Raw genomic sequence first — 19628 nt, 5'->3', positions numbered from 1 at the left:
TTTGGCAAAAATAAGCACTCTTCGACGAGCTCGGACTGGATCGCAAGCGCCGTCGGCTGCAGCGTCCGCCTAGCTATGCCTACCGGCCCTATCGCTGGCTTTAGCGGAGCCGTCAGTGGACAACCCGCCGTCGTGAAGTGTTCTGTCACTCACAGGGGCATAATTTTACCGACAGCCTTCGCGTAAAGCGAAGCAGTGTGGTGCAGAGTTGTTTATATTGCGTTTCTCGACGTGAATATCAACTCAAGCTGGGGAGTTGGATGTGGGCGGAGCTTACGCGCCGCTCATGCCGTAACATGCAGCGCCGCACGTCGGATCGGACACCGAATCGTACCGCGTGCGTCTGTATAGCTCGCTCATGGTTCGGCTGAAGTCCCCGTATACACTTTATAAATAAGGAAGCCTACCTAGGCACTGTAAACCCAATTATTGGGGCCTAAATGCCTCTCCGCCTCCTACTACGGCTTCCTTTGAGTGGCAGTCTGATCTCGAAGGCCATGCTTTTGCAACCTGCATGCACCTGAAGCAATTGCGAATCTTGAAGGCAACATCCGCTTAGTTTTTATTATATATACATTTCCTTAAACTTCGTATCACAAAGTACAAAGTACACACTTCTGGACCAAATAAATTTATTAAAAGACTCTATCAAATGTTATTAGGAAAAAACACGCATTTTTTTCATTTAAGATACATTTTTCTAAAAAACCGCAGAGTGGCGCTACTGTAGTACTTGTTTGGTCGACACACCACGTTGGTTGTCGTTAGTGCTCCCTGCAGTAAGGTGGTATTTGAGGTAAATTTTAGAAGTGCCTAGACAAAACGTGCTGCTTGTTGTGTGCAGTGACCATCCCAAACCCTCCGGACTCGTGTAACGCCATTAGTTCGCCGTGTGTTTCGAGCGATCCACCAGTGTCGTCAGTGAGTGCCCTAGTACAGCTCCCGTCCGAACTGCCTTTGTTCTGCCGAGCTGCCTGCCGGCGCTCTCGTCAAAAGTCTGGTACTGGGGCTTCGAATTGTAGTGTTTGGAAGACTGTTGAAGGTTGTGCTTTTGTGGAGCTGGAGTTCATCGGCAGTTCTACAGTGCTTGCGCCAGAGAAACGTCGGTGCTTCTGTACCTGTTAGACGAAGGAGCGTTTGCCAAGTCTTGAAAGGTAAGCAAGTTTGGCGCTTGCGCGCATTCTTGAAGCTTATGATTTGCGTAATGAGCGTTGTGTAACTAGCTAGAGCAAAGCGCTTTCCTATCGTATGTTAGCCATGTTGCTGTGCACATTTAGCAAGCAATTTCGCGAAAGCTTCCTCTGATGTTACAGCGTACTTGCATTCTGCTACCCGCCTTGATTGCTATGCCTGAATGGGCACACAATTATGAAAACACATTGAAAGTTTGTGTTCGTTCGGCAGTGCGTAATAATTTGAAGACTGCGATTTTGTAGCAATACTTACCCCTCGATTCTATATCACTCTTCTCGCCCACCGCTAACGGCCGGCAGCTGCAGTACGTAGCACGGGCCGGGGCGTCGGTCAGCCTACTAACGAATAGCGCAAAGGAATACCATCGCTACAAAATCGCGGTCTTTAAATTATTACGCAAATTTTGTGCACAATGAGATGTTATAAACACACCTTGCATGTACATGAAAAAAAGGTTTACAACAGAGATGACATATATGCATGGGCACATATATGTGTCAATAAAATACTCGAGCCTCTTTCTGCCTACAGAAAAAAAAGTTATGTCTTCTCGAGGGCATGGCTGCTTGTAATAATGAACCTCTAAGGGAAGGTTTTCTCTAATCCCTATTTTTGATATCTAAATGCTTATGTGGCATGTACAAACTGCTTGCATCCATTTCTCATTGGGATGAGCTGTCTGAAATTTATTTTCAGTAATAATTGCAATAATTAACTACTTTCACCTGTCTTCTAATGACTAAAGTTCTATGCTTCTACCTTGACAAACCTTTTGTGAAATTAGTTTGATGAGGCCCAATATACAGCGCTTTCTAAATTGAAGGTATCAGTACCTATTAAAGACTACGCTAACTATGAAAATGCTGCTTGCGTATATTGTTTATTCACTCTGTCAGACAAAATCTTTACACCCAAGTGCAGTCAGTAAATTTAAAAGTGCATGCCTGCAAGGGGAAGTCAGAATTGTATTTGAAGACAATTGCATCTTGTTTGATAGTTCTCGAGCACTTGTGCGCCACTAATCGAGCACAGCTTGGCCCTATACTCGATGAGGCTTGAAGCTTTCAATGTCTGCTAATCACTAAAACAGCACCAGATCTCACTCTGTGTCAAGGGGTGGCACACATTTGCTTAGTTCTAGGCAGATGCATGTCTTTCTTTCGCATTGAAGTTCCCAGTACTTTCTAGTCTTACGTAAAAGTACACAGCTCAGTACAATGCATGTATGGTATACGTAAGGCTGCTTTGTTCTTTAAACCGAATCAACAAGAAGCAGCGACTTCCGTTTTTGCAAACCTTACCCTACTTCCTAACCATTCCTTCATCAAATGCGTATAAAATGAATCTTTGGTTGTTGTATTCTTTCACAGGTAGACATCGGTGACGGTGTATACGTTGAAAAGGGCCTGCTGAAGAGGCTGTGCCTGGATGCTAACAACTCGGGCTTTCACTTCGCGGAGGGCCTCCTTAAAGCTCCTTTTTCAATAGAAGACGTTGAAGGGAGGTCCTTCTTTGGGAGGCTGTCAAATGCCTTCCACAGAAGGATCCGTTGGATTCCAAGAAGGTCAACACCATAGTAGGTATGTATGTCACAAAGAAGCATCTTAATATTCTTTGTGCAGTTTTCAACAAAACTCCTTTCATGGCAATTTCAATGCTATCTTAGGGTACACTCCTTTCTTTCCTGCTAAAATAGCTATTAACCTGATTATAATAGCATATTATATGCAAGCTTTGCCACCATAACTAGAAAATTGTCATTACTGTTGGCATGTGTATTTTTGTGATAGAGGCCCTGGTCATGTGAATGCACTGATAATATAATATCCTCTCTTGTGGAAAGCTAACATGTTTAGTAACAAGCTCACTTTGACAATGTCTGCCTGCACAACAAAGGCATTTTGTAATCTTGCTGTAGAACGTCCGTAATGCCTGTTGAACTGCTTACATGTTGCTTGTATCATTTCGTGTTTCTTAAGTGCAACATAAAAATCAACTCTTCTATGTACCTGTGCCCAAGCAAAGCTGCAGCACAGTTATGACTGACACCTTGCCTTTCCTAAGATAATTCACACATAAAACTTCCATGTACTAGTCACAATACGAATATCGAAGTTCATTAAACTGAAGTTGATTTACAGCTTTTGTTTGTAGATGACAATTGGTACGATAGAGTTTATGTGTCGTGCATCTGTTGGTGTTATGCACATCCATCACGCTCCCAGCTTTAATGCACGAATTCAGTCATTTCATGCATTTTTAGGACTTTGCACAAAACAGGTGGAGATGTTTATAGCTCACAGGATTGAAAGCTTGTCTCTTGTGCACTTCTCATGGCACTTCTTGTCTCATGTCACTGTAGCAAAACTAATATATTGCCTTTTTTCTTCTCATTTCTAGACTACACAACGCAACATTTCAGCCTACTTCCAGGGCAGCTGGAGAACTCGTCCTCCTTACTAGCCCGGGGATATTAAATGGATGTGTTCAAGCACAAATGGAAACCCGTCTTCTTCTGTTGCATGCCACACCTAGCCACTTGGCAATCACTATTCGCCAAAGACAGATAGTTGACAGGATGTTACTAGCAAGTCGTTAGGATATATAAAGGTGGTTAATAAATAGTCATTGCACAGTTTTTAGGAAGCAAATAAAAATTTTATTCAGAGATAATCAAAGCTTACTTTTGCAATATATAATTGCAAAAGTAATTACCTCTGGATAAAATTTTTATGTACTTTCTAAAAACTGTGAAGCGACTATTTATTAACCACCTTTATACATCCTAACGACTATCTAGTAATATCCTGTCAACTATCTGTGGCGAATAGTCGACAGGATGTTACTAGCAAGTAGTTAGGATGTATAAAGGTGGTCAATAAATAGTCGCTTCACAGTTGACACTTTCTAACGACATAAGATAATAAGCAGTCGGTAAGAATTCTATCGACATTTTATATCTATACTTTCAATTCAATATCGGTGGCCAATAGTCGGCAGGAGGTTACTAGGAAGTTGTTACGGTGTCTAAAGACGTTTTATAGAATGTCGATAGGTTCTAGTAACATTTGTCTAAAGACGGTTTATAAAATGTTACTAAAATTTTTTGTAAGGGTAGTAAAAACAAAACAAAACAAAAAATGCTAGGGAAAGGAGGTGCCACGCGGCTGCTGTTCTTGTTGTCATGACAACGTAAACAATCGTGCGTGCCGCCATTTTGCTGAAGCATCGCCCTCCTGTTAGGGCTGTAATTAGCGTCAAAAGAGCGTCTGCTTCAGTACAGCCAATGGCAGCCATGCGGAGATTCACCTCTGGGCAACACCTGCCTATTTTTCAGAAAGGATGAGAGAGAAACATAGAAATGGAAGAAAAGGGGGGAGAGGAAAGAAAGAGCGACATAAGAAATCTCAAACAATTAAGCAGAACACATACAGTTATGGTCACACACAGCAGGGCCGGTCTCTGCAGGTGACGCTACTAAAGAATGTCGAAATGACAGAAATATTGTTTGAGGTCCCGTACAGAATTAGGCTACAAACGTGAACCTAAGTTTGTTTCTTTTAGAAAAGTAAGAGCGTGATGCGCCCGATCGCGTCTAGACACACCACCATTCGGGTACAAACATTCGTCCAGTGTCGTACAACGCAGGCCAAGGAGTGGATTGTCCCACAGTAGAGACGTGCGCTGTGCATTGAAAGCAGGACACTCCAATATAAGGTGCTGAATTGCCTCGCAGCAATCGCAAGACGTACACGATGGAGTGGCCACACGTCGCTGCCGCTATAAATGTTCGCACACATTCACACAGCCAACCCGTAGCTTCAGTAGTTGTGCTCCAGCGCGACGAGGTAAGTCCCGACCGCGAGCACGGGGCTGGTACGTTCAATTTGCGACGCGTTGGTCTAGACGCTGCTTGAGTAGGTGTTGACGAATCAACAAACGAGCGTCACTGAGCTTGCACAGTTTCAGGGCACACACAATCGTTATGAGCGCAAGTTGAAGCCAGCTGATCAGCCTCTTCATTTCTGGCGATCCCTACGTGCGAAGGTATCCATAGAGCAGCGAGAGATATCCCACGGGATGAAATTTTGTTTGCCGAGTCAGTAATGCTGCGCACAAGTGCACTATCAATCTGACTGCGTTGTAATCTGCTAAGGGCTGCGAGAGAGTCCGTAAAAAAAGATGGCAATCTTCGATGCGGTTCACTCCTCTTGCGCGCATTTCAGTGCAACATTAATCACGTTGTTATCTTCTATAAGGGCAGCAGATTTGCGGTTACCGCAAAAGGATGCCAGTGTAGAACAACGTGTTTGGGTAATTTGAGTAGTTGTGTGTATGTGGGTCGTGCGCGTACGTGGCGGTAACGACAGCAGCACGGTGACAACCACGTTGAAGACAATCGTATGGCGGCAACGGCATGATCTCTAAGCAGGCCGTTCGACGCGAGCTTACATGGCGATTGGTTTTTACATAGGTAGTGGACGAGCACAAACAATAGAAACACAGAATGCGACGCCATCAGCGATTACGTGTCATGTAATCGTACGCACCTATGGCTTGTAATGGGGTGTACGTAAAACGACGATGGCATGTGTACTCCAGCCAAGAACTGTTAAAGCATAATTATCCTGGGCGATCTTGAAATCAGTACAACGTCGCACACTTTCTACGTGGCGTGCTACAAGGAAAGTACTGAGGAAAGTGGGCCGGTCCCGGAGATTTGTGCAGTCTAACACGGCGCGTCAGAGCGCGGACTGTCTTGCGCCAACCGTTTCAAAGAGCTTGCTGTCTTTGGAACAACAGAAGAATGCGTGCGATCGTGGCCTACTCGGTTAGAGCACCGGTCTGCTGTGCTCGACGAAAGCGTTTCAATTCCACGATCGCTCACGCATTACGTCCTTGTTATTAAAACGAGGCAAGACAGGAACCTACGCAGCGTCAAGTTCCAAGAATGAGGCGAAGAATGCCTCGCATTAAAAAATGAAGACGAAAAGAATGATGACAACATACGGCCAATGTATATCGGCAGCAAGTTATACCAGGTAGGATCTTATAATAAGAATATCGCCAATAAGTGAAACTTCTATCACTGAACAGTAATCATTAAACATAGTCCACTTCTTCGCCAGCTAGGATCAACTTTTTCGGAAAGGCAATTCAGAGTATAGCTAAAGGCACTTGAAAAGGTATTTGGAGTTGTTTGGAAAGCCACCGGAAAATAATCGAAAGTTTATTTGTTTGGTCACTATCAGGGCCGTTGAGGCGTTACAGAGAGGAGTGGTCAAGAGTATACAAATCAATTAAAAAAAAGGGAGGGGGAGTTTTAAGATAGGTGATGAAGAAGCGCAGAATTGAAAGGTTCAGAAATGAAGACGATGCAGGCGGGCAGGCGGTTCCAGTCTGAGCTGGTTTTGGGAAGGAAAGAATAAAAACACTGGTTAGTTCTGAAACATGGAATGGCTACTTTGAATCGATGATCAATGCGGGATGATACATAGTTTGGAGCAGCAAAAGAGGCTTTGTTTGAGTGATTCGTTTGCGTAATATATTTTCCAGAAAGTGAAGAGCCGAGAAAGACGACGCCGCATGGAAAGATCTGGAAGGTCTAGGATTCTTTTCATAAGTGTGACACTAGATGCACGCGAATAGTTAGTCAAAATAAAACGAGCTGAACGATTCTGAACAGATTCTAGAGTATTAATCGATGACTTTATATTAGAGCCCCATGCGAAGATCCATTTACCATCTTAGTTCGAACGACCGTTTCATAGAAAAGTAATTTTAAAGCAACCGGAGAAAGTAAAAAATTGCGGCGAAGGAAACCAAGCATGCGACTAGCATTGTTAGAGATGTGTTCAATATGCGTTTTCCATGAAAAGTCATTGCTGGCGTGCACGCCAAGATATTTATACACAAAGACAAAAGATAAAAGAGAGCCATTAAGAGCATGTGGATGAGGGTTAGCTTTGGAAGGAACAAATGTTACTTTCACTGCCTTGCATTTGGACATACTAAGTTTGATGAGCCGAGTGACGCACCTTGCAGAAGAAGTTGTTTAATGATTGGAAAATGTAGAGAGGTCGGCCGGAAAATCGAGCATCTGGCCTGCTACTCTACGTAAGGGAAGGGGAAGAGGGGAAGAAAAAGGGTAACAATGGGTAATGAGAATGGGAGGAACGAAATGAAGGACACATTGCATAAAGGTTATCACAAGCGTGTGTCCAGGCCCGTGTCGCCTAAGAAACGTGAAAGAGCGCGCATTGTCTCTATCGTCTGCCAACTCTGTGGCCATGCGCCTAGCAAGAGGTCCTTCGACAGTAGTCTATTGTATTGTCATTGTCATATTGTAGTCTGTTGTAATGTCCATTATCAGTCTTTCATGCGCATACTCAGGGCACACCACAAGCACATGGTCTACAGTCTCTACAAGGCCACACACTGAACAGTCAGGGGAGTCCGTCCGTCCAATGATGAGCAAGTATTTGCACGTGAAGGTGACGCCTAATCGCAGTCTGTGTATCAGGCATGTATGAGGGCGTGGAATTCCACGCAGAACAGGAAATTGCATATCGGGATCCAGCCTTTTAAGGCGGACGTGACCAGCGTCTGGCTGGGCCCAGTATCTTCTTGTCGCACTCATTAATTCCGACAGGAGACATGTGATGTCCGGTCTGGAGAATGGCACTGTAGTTCGCAGGCCATTGCTGTGGGCGCGCCTTGCTGCAGCATCGGCCATCTCATTATCATTGAGCCCACAGTGTCCCGGGATCCATTGGAACACTATGCGGTGATGTTTTTCTTGAGCGCATGAAAGTAGCTTGGTGATCTGCAGTGCCAGAACCTGATATGCTGTGTGGCGCAGGAAGCATCCCAAACTTTGCAGCGCGTGTTTTGAGTCCGTGAAAATGCACCACTCTTGAGGTCTTTCCCAGTAGATGTGGCGAATCGCTTCCCGAATAGCCACAAGCTCTGCAGCGGTTAATATAGAATTATGGTCTAGAATGAAACCTGGAATCATCTGTTGGGCTGGTATCACCACAGCTGCTTTTGGTGAGGCGAAGTAGTCTGTGTAAACATGAACATATGTGTGGTATTCTGATCAAATGTATAAATGCTAATAATGTCATTCTGAAGAACACTAGTATCAGATGGGTTAGAAATTTCTCTGTATATAACACAGTCATCAGCGAACAGCCTGATAGATGATGTTAGGAGATCGGGAAGATCATTAATGTAGATTAGGAAGAGGAAAGGTTCTAGTACATATCCTAGAGGAACGCCGGATCTTATTGGTGAAAGATTAGAGTTAGGGTCATCAGCTGTCCCGTACTGAGTGCGATCACGCAAACAACATTCAATCGATATTAAAACGGCATCATTTATGTTTCGTTTAAATTTAAAAAGCAGAAGAGGATGAGACATGGTATCAAATGCTTTAGCGAAATCAATGAATATACAATCAACGACGGAGGAACGATGGAAAGCTGCAAAAAGGTAATTAGTAAAAGCGATTAACTGCGTTTCACAAAAATTATTTATTCGAAAACCATGCTGGTTATCTCTAAAGAAAGGAATCGGATTCAAGGCGACTGACGAGGGAAGAATAGGCAATATGTTCAAGTAATCTGCATGGAATTGATGTTCATGATATTGGTCGGTAATTTGAGGGACTCTGAACATCACCAGACATGTGCCCTGGCGCCACCTTGCCCACCTTCCAGTCATCAGGGAGTGGTACCCATCTGCAAAGATTGGGTAAAAATCTGACAGCATAAAATAATTATAAATATTGGTACTTTTCAAAAACATGTTGTTATTATACCCAACACCTGCTGAGAATGACATTTCAGAGTTATCGACGAGTTTGCAAATTCCTTGTCAGTCAATGATGATATCATCCATCATTTTAGAGGTTCGATTGCGCAACATTTGGACGACACACACAGAAGAGACACACAAACACCAGAGAGCGCTACTTGCAACTATCGTTTTATTCTCTTGTCAATGGGATAAATACAGGCAGATACTCGGAGGAGAGGAAAGGTGGGAGGAGGGTAACTACAAGAAAAAATTTACAAACACGGCCATCCACCAATGCCAAGCCGGCTTTGTCATGTGATCATTTTTGCTGCACTTGACACCGCAAAAAAAGAACCAGGATACAAAATTTCAGATTAGCGCGTGAGGAAATCAATTTCCTTTGCACTAAGGGAGACTGATGGCATGCCCACGCACATGCTTCCCAAACGCGCAATCTCAGCGGCTTCGATTATCTCTCGCGTCATTTGGCTGCCACCTTTGCTCACAATTTTACATTTCTTAAAGAATGGCCGACATCTGCAATCTCTACAATGTATCCCAAGGTTGGTTGGATGGAACCAAAGCACCGCAGTTACATTTCAGTATGATGCCTTGTTTTGGTTTCACATTAAGGATGGTCCAAATGCCGTTCGTATAGTAACGTAGCGATTATGTGAATTTTAAAAATGGACTTAAGCTTATCGAATAAACAGAACCCACGGCATATTTCTCAGGCCCATCTGAGAACCATACGCGCGAACCACTCAACACTTTTGCATGAAGTTACAGTATTTCTATTTCCCGAGCTTTTCTTTCGTGAGTTCTGTTTGACATTGACCGACTGCCTTCGCTAGTAGAATGCTTTAGAATATAATATTGCACCGCACTGCCGTTACCCTTACTGTCTTCCACGAGTACGCATTCGCGTAGTTTACTGGGTTCTCGGTATTTCCACTCGGAAACTTTGCCGCGACTACACTGAGACGGCTTCCACAGGGTATCTTGATTGCTCAACAACGTGGCAGCGTCCAGGCCTCCTGCTTCGATCCTAGTTTCCCCTGCTACTTGTTGGCCGTTGCAACAGCAAGGAACAAATCTCAAAATCAGCCTTCGCTTAGGCCCATATCACGCTAAGAACAAAGCATTAGCGATGTTGCAACGTTATTATTGACATGAGCTGTTCGTTTTGACGCTGTTGGGCCTTAGAAAATACGCCATCAAGTCACTAAAATATTTCAATTTCTAAGTGTACCAGAGTGTGCAGCAAAATTTAGCGTTGATCTGTCTATTATTTTCCCGGCTTGCACAGATGCTCCTGATTTTCTCTTCGTGTTGCCGAGTTTCGTACTCGCAGTTCCCTCGGTGCTATTTGTCAAACTGCGCCATATATTTGTTCAATTCTGCAATGGCGGCGTTACGAGCCAATCAGAGCGGTCGTAGAGGTCCATTACGCCAATCAGCGCTGACGAGATTGCGAATTCAAGAACACGGTAGCATTTGACCGCGTCCAGAATGGCGCACTCCCAGTTATCTTGCAGGACGTCAACGGCAAATATCCAGAACCCGCTATAAACTCCGCGCATGCGCACTAGAGGTGCCTGGTATCGGAAGCCGTAACCGTTGGTCAATTGAATTTTTTGAAAATATTCGAACAATATGTCCCCAACATCACGATTCTACTTACAACTTACAACATCGCAAACACTCAAAATATTTAATTGCGCAACCCCAAGTACGTTCTTAAAGAGGCCCGTGGCCAAGTGACGCACTTTGCGCCAGCCACATGACGACTGAAACAAATGCGTATTCGAGACACGATTTAGTCGAGTTAGAACCTATGGCGTTCACATTCTAATTGTCAGAGAAATGCTGCTGCGACTGCGGTTAGGACCTTCGCATGTGGCTCTTCACATATTATGATGGTACGCGGAAGCGAATTTACGGTCGCCGCAAGTACAGTTGCGCAGTGCGCTGTCGTGATGCATATCACGCACGGCGCACGCATCCATATGCATCGAGAGCCCACTGGCGCACCGGCCTACATGTACGCAGCGAAGGGTGCAATTGGGAGCCTCTCGAGCCGGTCGCCAGACGGTCGAATTCGTTCACCACTCAGGATGATGGTTTAAATGAGCAGAAGAGGCCTCCGGAAGTGCCAAAAATTGCACGGAACGGGTTAGAACAATTTTAGCCACGGGAAATTGTTGCTCAAGGATATAAAGACGCAAAGAAACTTTGAGTTTCAATCCCAAGGCTGGCTATACTGATTATGAAGGCAATATTGTTGTTTAATGACGGCAGACAAATGGGAAGGTGTATAGGCTACATTGGAGCTGGCTGAATTGAAAACCTGCTCTGGGAAATAAAGTTGTTTCTCTCTTTCTCTCTCTCCCACGATTTTATTATGAGGCACGCCGTAGTGGGGGACACCGGTATAATTTTCACCATCAGGGAATCTTTAGCGTGCCCCCAATGCACGGAACACGGGCGTTTTGCATTAGGCCCCCATCTAAATGTGGCCGCCGCGGCCGGGATTTGATCCAGCGACCTCGTGCTCAGCAGCGCCACACCAAAGCCGCTAAGCCACTGTGGTGGGTTACAGCTGGCTATCCCAATACGCACTTAGGAAACTGAAACTATGCCCACTTCGCCATAAAACATACCACAAACACAATGTTTGACCTACGGCTAAGTATACGTACACATTTTCGCGTTACATGTCCTCGTGTGACATGTTCTGGGTTAGAAACCGTAAATCCAGCTGACACGCCGTTATAGCTGGGGATGGTAGTCGTGGTGGTGGCCGCAGTAGTTTTTTTTTCGAACAGGCCAGTTTCGCCCGGTGGGCTAGCCGGCAAACTTCTAGTCTTGCTGCATTTACCCTGAACACAAAGACAGGTCACGAAGCTTGAAAGAAACTGCTTCTTGCAATGCGGGTATTACACGTAAGATTCCTCTTATGATAACATCATGGCTCTCCGGAAGTGCTACCTGCTCAGGGCTCCCTTTCTGCAGCTGTCAAATAGCACATTCTCAAGCAGCCAATGCAGCTTCCAGAAGATTAAAGCAAGGCGAGGCGCAAGGACGTTCAAGTGAGATTCAATTACAAGATAGTTCCAGAGAAAAGTATCATCACTGCAGTCACTGAAGCAGTGTTCTGTTATCTCTTCTAGTGGACATAACCAGCAATTTGTTGACCGTGGCATATAGCAGCCTCTCGCCATTTTATTCATGGTAATAAATTCCACAGATAAAATAAAAGACGGCCTCAGTAACTCTCGCATGTTAAGATTCACCCACTTGTTTATTTTATTTATGGCATTTATTACTGTGAGTAAAATTGTATATGGATTGGAAGTATATAAATAATGCGGGCACCAGATGGTCATAACCAATTACAGGAAAGCGAGCAGTACATACAAATAAGATTATCATAGAAAGCAACATTCTATCACACTAAAAACTAGAAAGATGAAGCAAGACACTTAATCAATTGGATATCAGGGCGCACAGTAATCTTTAACATAAATGTCATTCATGTGCATAATTATCTGAGTTTTCCACGAGTTTTCAACAAGCTATGCAGTCCTACGTGTAAAACGATGTCAAATATTACGCCATCACACATGGTGCAGCATGATATTGGACACTGTGAGAATTTAAATCAAACTTCGCCTGCAAACTCCTCTGGAGAATATCCCAGAATAAGATGGCACTTTCGCAGTTAATAAAGCTGTGTTCAACAGTTTCGGGCATCGTACAAAGGCGCTAGTGAATGTATGAAACGAAAGTAAATTTTTTTTCCGTAGCCATGTTCTAATTGGCAAAGTTTCAATATATATCTTGAAGAAGAACGATTCTGTGGAAGAGGAAACTGGCGTTTTACGAACTCTCTCGTGTACATCATGTCCCGGCAGTTCGATAGATATTGAGCGATAAAACAATGACGGGGGCAGCATCGATATTAAATTTTTGTAAAGAATTTTAATAAAGAACAACTAGATTTGGAAAAACGGGCAGTGAGAAGAGGCGCGGAAAAATAATCTTCACGCGTGAACAACCCAATAACAAGGTCGAGAAAGAAAATTTGAAGAGGCCACCAAATATGGCAAGAGATGGACAAGGCTAACCTGCTATATATTAAGTCCGCAATGTCGGATGGGAGCACTCGCGAAGTATGAAGCGTGGAACTGTAACTGTCGCATATACAAAAGCACCAAGCCTAGCCCTCCAGCATTAAATGGTCGGAAGATATTATCGCCTCTCATAAGTTCCAAATTACAAGACCATATTAATGGTAAAAAACGAATACTGTGAGAACGCTCGATGTAAAAGCGTGTGCAGTAAAGAACCTGAAAGTCGTAAAAAATTTGGCTGCCAAAAACATGTTGCTTATTTCTGCTTTGCCAAGTATCGAAAGACGGTGCGGGACAGAGGTTTGTGGGTTGCGCTCAAGGCCCTGGAACACCTCTTTCTCTCTCTCTCTCTCTCTCTCTCTCTCCAGTGGTGCACACATTACTTCTACAGGCATGCAGTGGAACCCCTGGATATTCAGGTGGCGCACAAAGTCTTTCAACCCCAGCGTATTCTGGAAGCGTTATGGCCCACGATCCCGAGTCAGTACCAAAGTCACGTATGATGGAAAGAGGTTTTTTCATACTAGGCGCTCCCGGGAAACAAGAACTAATATCGTCAGTGTATGCTAGAACTCTGAGCTCATTACCGAGTACGTTGAAACCCCGAGCATTGGTGAAACTCCAAAGTAATGAGCGATTGCGCCGATTTCATACTACGCCTGGGCAACACTGTGCCTGGTCTCTTGACAGATCTCGGGGAAATGATTGTACGACACCGCGATCTGGTGCTTACCTATAAACCAGTGCCGAGGTGGAAGAGTGTGAACGATGCCAGGGGCAATAAATAAATAAATAAATAAATAAATAAATAAATAAATAAATAAATAAATAAATAAATGCTGGATGGCAAAGAGCTGGAAGACAGAGCGCGTCTCTCCTCATCTCCACCACTGGCGAGTGCCACCTATACATATAAATGAAGATGACTCCGACTTGAAATCACCACTGAATAAACTTTTCTCTTTCCTCATGAAAGAAACTTGCTCCCGCACGTCTGCGAGTGTTTGCTTCTTCGACGCATATCCATAACGATACAGTGCAGCACTTACTGCGCACAATATTGCAGCAAATATCGGGTCGCTCCTTCTCATCCTGCGCGAAAGGGAATTTTTTTTTCACGCACCCTTATTTACACTAAGGAAGTCATTAACAGACGACGAGACTGGAAAGCAAAAGTAATTTTCAATTTTCGACTTCACTGTTCGCCCCTAAAATGAATAAAAAGAAAGATGTTGAAATACATCGGTGCATTTATCGGAATGGTCTGCGTGTCTGACGTCACCTTTTATTTTCCGCCCCATTTCAGCCCGTTTTCCATCTTTCGACCAGAACATATCGGCATTGTTCGTCCTACAAGTGTTTTCTTTTTGACTCGCCGAGAGCATAGCACTCGATTACCGAAGCCAAATAATTACGCTACCTCGCGACGTTCGTCTTTCAGCCGCGAATAAGAAAGGTAACTCTATGAGGCTTCCGGTGAATCAAGCACGAAGGTATTCTACATAGCACGCGAAACTCGAAAACGAATAAATACTTTGTTTCTTTGTTTCTATTGCAGTTTGCGGCCGCGGCCGCAACTGCAGGTGTCACGCAAGCCGGATATGTGGATGCCCTTCGCGAGCACCGGGTGGACGGGAATTGCGGTGCAGCGCTCTGTGCGCTTGCCAAACACTACGTTTGCCTCGTTAGGGAGATAAATGTAGAATAACTCTGGTAGTCTCTGTTAGTGTTACTTTTTTTTTATGCGAAAGTATTATATGCCCTTTAGAAGAGTTAACTGCTGGGCTAGTTGGTGATCTTGCATGCTAAAAAGATTTTGCGCCAGAAACAACACACACACAAGAAACACGACCACACCACGGGCAAGAGTCGTCTTCTTGTGTGTGTGTCGTCGTCTTGCTTGTGTGTGTTGTTTTTGGCGCAAAATCTTTTCAGTATTATATGCCCCATTAAGCGAAAATCCCGAGTCGTCGGCGTCGCCACCGAGTGTTTGTATACCAAGAATGGCCGACGGCGCAAATAGTAAGAACACGTCAAAGAACTCTCGGATTCACGTAAAATTCCCGACAGAGGTTCCTGCAAACAGTGTAAATCGATGACTTCGAAAATAGAAGTTCGTAAATTTCGGTCTTGGTATACGAATCGAACTCGGGCCTCCGGGACGCCAGACGAACACGCGTCCCCGACGCCATGGTTCTTGTTGACTAAAGGCGTCCGTCATTGCACACGTTATGTCGAAAGATGTGCAGCCAATGGGGAGGCGGTGGCGCCACGTCATTACTGCATAAAATGAGTGTATAAATAAAAAAAGAACATTAATGTCCAATCGGGGGGCTGATTGGGCAAGACAGCAGCTGCAGCCATCAGTAACTAACAGTTACGCTGAGAAAAGTCTGGGAGTTTTCGCAAAGAAAGCTTGGCTTTAATGCCGCACACATAGAAAGAGAAGGAACAGGCTAGGCAGAGGTCTCTAAATGGGGGACCATGACAACCAGCTTAAAATGGGGGAGGGGGAAAGGAACGCTGATATGGGAAAGAAAATAAGTAGGCACATCACAAAGTGACAACCCTATAGTATAGGTCAACTTTGTGAACTTCGCATTGAGTTGAAGCTCCACCTTTTGCCGCTAAGAAATCGGTATGCATGCATACATTTAGAGAAAGATGAAACTGCTGGAACTTTTTATTGCTGGAACTGTTTGAAGTTAGGAGCAACTTGAGGGGGAAGTGAAAGGAAAATACCTGAACAACCACTGATTTTAGAGCTGGCTGTTCCCGAAGGAAGTAGAAAAAAAAAAACGCATGTGGAGAGAGAAAGCAGGTGCCGTAGACCCCTATAAGGTAAACGCGTGCACTTCACTCTCAGCGCTATACCTGCAGCCGTCCTAGGCTGATACCAGCGTCGAATTTGCTGCGTGCACCCGGATGTCGCAGGTGCTAAACTCAGAACGGCGCTTCACGACGACGAGGCGAACATTTCGCACCGCCATGCTTTGTCACTCTTCCCTCGGGAATAGGTACGAAAACAAAGAAAGCGAAAAGAACGTGGGTCTCTTGCAAGGCAAGGGCATTGGATGGCGATTTAGATGGGTCCTCATCAGGATGGCAGTGGCTCGGATCCAATACACATAAACATTCACCTCGTCTCGTAAACAATCGTAAAGAACTCGCTTTCTCTTCCGCGCGATTCGCTTTCCTCTCCCATTATTCCCGTTTCTGCTTTCAGAGGCGAACATATGGCCTCGACGTTGGGGTCAGACTGGTTGACGACCTCTCTCAGAAACAGGAATCCTGGGACAGCTGCCTCCTACATCATCACTCTAACAACGCCAATTTATCGTCTTTATTGTCTAAAATGCCCGTCGGTATAGTGGTTCCTGAAAATCTACGGTTTGCGGTATATCTAATCAAAGAACCTGCTTTCAGTAGCGGCGCACATGTGTACACGTTACTTGCGTGTGTGGCTGTGAGTGCTAAAAAATAATTATGGGGTTTTACATGATAAAAAACACGATCTGATTATGTGGCACGCCGTAGTGGGGCGCTTCGGAAATTTGGACCACCTGATGTTCTTTAACGTGCACCTAAATAAGTACACCGGTGTTTTCGCATTTCGCCCTCATCAAAATGCGGCTGCCGTGTCTCCGATTCGATCCCGCGACGCCGTGCTTAGCAGCCGAGCACCAAAGTCACTCAGCAACCACGCCGGGTGGCGTATTTCCAATTGCTAGTAGGTAGAGCGGGGCGTAGCATTTGCGGAGACGACGGACGTTTGCGCGCATGCGCGAGTAAGAATGGGTGCGAGAGAGGAAATGTGAGACGTTTTGCTCCTTGAACATACGACTCTGCGTAGGTATTGCAGTAAAACACGTTGTGAGGCTAGTTGGTGCATAGCTTTCAAAAAATGAAGCGCCAACGGTAACAGCACGCTAAGAAGAAACAAAAGAAGGACAAGGAGTTACTTGCAACTGGAGTTGCAAGTAGCGCGTTGTCCTGTCTTTTGTTCCTTTTTAGTGTGCCGTTACCGTTAGCGCTCCATTTTTTTAAACCTGCCTAGGTACTACGGAGGGGTTTCTTGGTGCGCGTTGTATGCACTTGTCGCTAGGCGTGCCGGCAGAAGTCGCGGGGCGCGGTAGTGCTGAACTTAGCATCGCATGTTGGCGGCTCGACGCAATTATATTTACTGGGTCATGTTTTTACAAATGAAAACAACATGTCATTATTTCAACATTATTGGCGGCGCCTCCAGGACACCAAAGCGGCAACGGGGACATCAAAGCTAGAAGCCGGACTGGTACGTGGGTTGGGGCTTCTAGAGCAGCGCTTGCAAAAAATCCGATCTATCGTCGCGACGAAAAAAGTGACCCGCGACTTATACAACACCAGTCAGAACATTGCCCCTTCAGACACAGCGATTACCAAGCGGCGTCCTCGCCCACTGCGTCACGGTGCGGGCAGCCAGTGGCGGAGCATATAAACTAACTCGACCGCACTCCGCAATGCCGGCATGTCTAGGGGACAAACGAATACAACACGCGCTAAGAAACCTCCTCCGTAGGGCCTAGGCTGAGTCATAGATTCAAGGGGCAAAAGCCCCTAGATTTTCTCTCTCGCGCTCGCTCTTACTCGCGCCTGCGCAGAAACGTCGAGCGCCGTGAGAAATGCCATGCCCCGCTGTACCTACTGCAATAGTAAAAACGCCGCCGGGTGTGGCTGCGCCTGTGCACGCCAGGTTTGTTGCTTTGTTCTCTGCGTGACGTCGCGCTGTTTTGCTATCATCGTTCTGAGTATTTCATTTTGTTATTGCTGTGGTCGTCGCTGTTGTTGTTTGTGGTGGTGGTGGGAGTAATAATAATATTTGGGGTTTTACGTGCCAAAACCACTTTCTGATTATGAGGCACGCCGTAGTGGAGGACTCCGGAAATTTTGACCACCTGTGGTTCTTTAACGTGCACCTAAATCTAAGCACACGGGTGTTTTCGCATTTCGCCCCCATCGAAATGCGGCCGCCGTGGCCGGGATTCGATCCCGCGACCTCGTGCTCAGCAGCCCAACACCATAGCCACTGAGCAACCACGGCGGGTAGGTGGTGGGAGTGGTGGTGGTGTTAGTGGTGGTGTTGTTTAATTTTCAGCCTGCGGTGAGCATAGCTGGATTGACAGTCTTACAACATCTAAATACATTGTAACAGCCATGTCGGCTACGAGTGCATCTAGGCCTGTGTTTCAAAAAAGAAAAAAAAAACCTGCACGTAAGAACAGGCGTTAGCCAATCGTGTTGTTAGACATACTTTTATCGGGGGAGGCCGGCCAATGCCTAATACCTCTTGCGTTGGCTTTCTGGGAGCTCAGAGATTTCCGCACTTCCGAGTATATATATATATATATATATATATATATGTATATATAAAATAACTAGGCAGACAACCACCGGGACATTTCTGACAGCACGCGTCTTTATTTGTTTCCAGTAAATTCCGAACGCGTGATTCAGCAGAGAAGTTCAGCACCACCTAAACATCGAAAAATCGCACGCACATAATGGGCTGACCGCACATCTGCCTCAACTGGGGCGTCGCGCGCGCCAAATCGCGGGTGAAATCGCGCCGTGTGAAACAGGGTTTACACGATAGGATGTTGTGCGTAAGAGCAGCTGTCAGCCGATGGGGATGTCGGACATAATAGTTAAGGTGACGGGCCAATTGCAAACAGAAAAAGAGCGCTTACGAACGAAAAAGAAAACTCTCGGCCGAATTCGGTCACAGATTTCTAAAAGTTGCACTGACGTTATTTCTTCGACAGTGTCCCATGGGAAACGACGTTCCCTAAGGCCTGTCGTGCTGCACTTCCAAAGTATACATGCGAGAAACGAAGCAAGTATGCATACAATTAGCGCGACGTCTATAGGGCAGACTGAATACGGCAAGCCAATCACTGGCATCAGGCAACTGCACCATACATACCAGTGTCGTTAACGCGGTGTCTATCGAGTTTCCTCGCCTTTTGTATACTTCCACCCGGGGAATTCTTTTTAGCCTCCCACGTGTAACGCCCCATTCGGTGCAGATGTCCTTCCTGCACTTTGCTGAGCGCTCTAATTTGCATCGAGCGAAGCACCTTTAGTCCGGACGACCAAATTCCTCTTCAGTCAGCAAAGAAGTCGCGACGCGGCTTGAAACTGAATGGCACAGGAAAAGAAAAAAAAAGGGGGTGGGGAGGGGTCACCGAAAGAAGAACGCACCGGCCTGTTCTTACTTTTCGTGAAAGTGTCTCACTTCCATGATTCATTGGGTGAACACGACGACTAAACTGGGTCAACAGCTTCTTTGCAATACGGTGTATCTCCGTGGCGGCGCCTGCTCAAAACACGGCCCACCACTGCGTAGTTGGCTGCTAATTAGGGAGGCGTCCCATTCGGCTGCGCTAACCTCGGTACAATACGTGCCATGAGCTGGAAGCCTTCAGGGAATCGAGTCACTAGCACCCGTTAAACTGTAAG

The 19628-nt window shown here is 45.4% G+C and overlaps 1 protein-coding gene and 1 long non-coding RNA gene across 2 annotated transcripts in view; one reads left to right on the top strand and one right to left on the bottom strand.

Annotated features, from left to right (window-relative positions):
* LOC135918354 (RYamide receptor-like) overlaps nt 1-19628 on the bottom strand; it is a 262805-nt gene that overhangs the window by 232602 nt on the left and 10575 nt on the right. The window lies entirely within an intron of this gene.
* Nucleotides 742-3692, top strand: LOC135918359 (uncharacterized). Its single transcript, XR_010569637.2, has 3 exons — nt 742-1154; nt 2565-2774; nt 3595-3692. It is a non-coding gene; the product is annotated as an uncharacterized lncRNA (long non-coding RNA).

The sequence above is a fragment of the Dermacentor albipictus genome, chromosome 1 (genome assembly GCF_038994185.2).
Source record: "Dermacentor albipictus isolate Rhodes 1998 colony chromosome 1, USDA_Dalb.pri_finalv2, whole genome shotgun sequence".
NCBI lineage: Eukaryota > Metazoa > Arthropoda > Arachnida > Ixodida > Ixodidae > Dermacentor > Dermacentor albipictus.
This window is presented reverse-complemented; position numbering and strand designations above follow the sequence as displayed.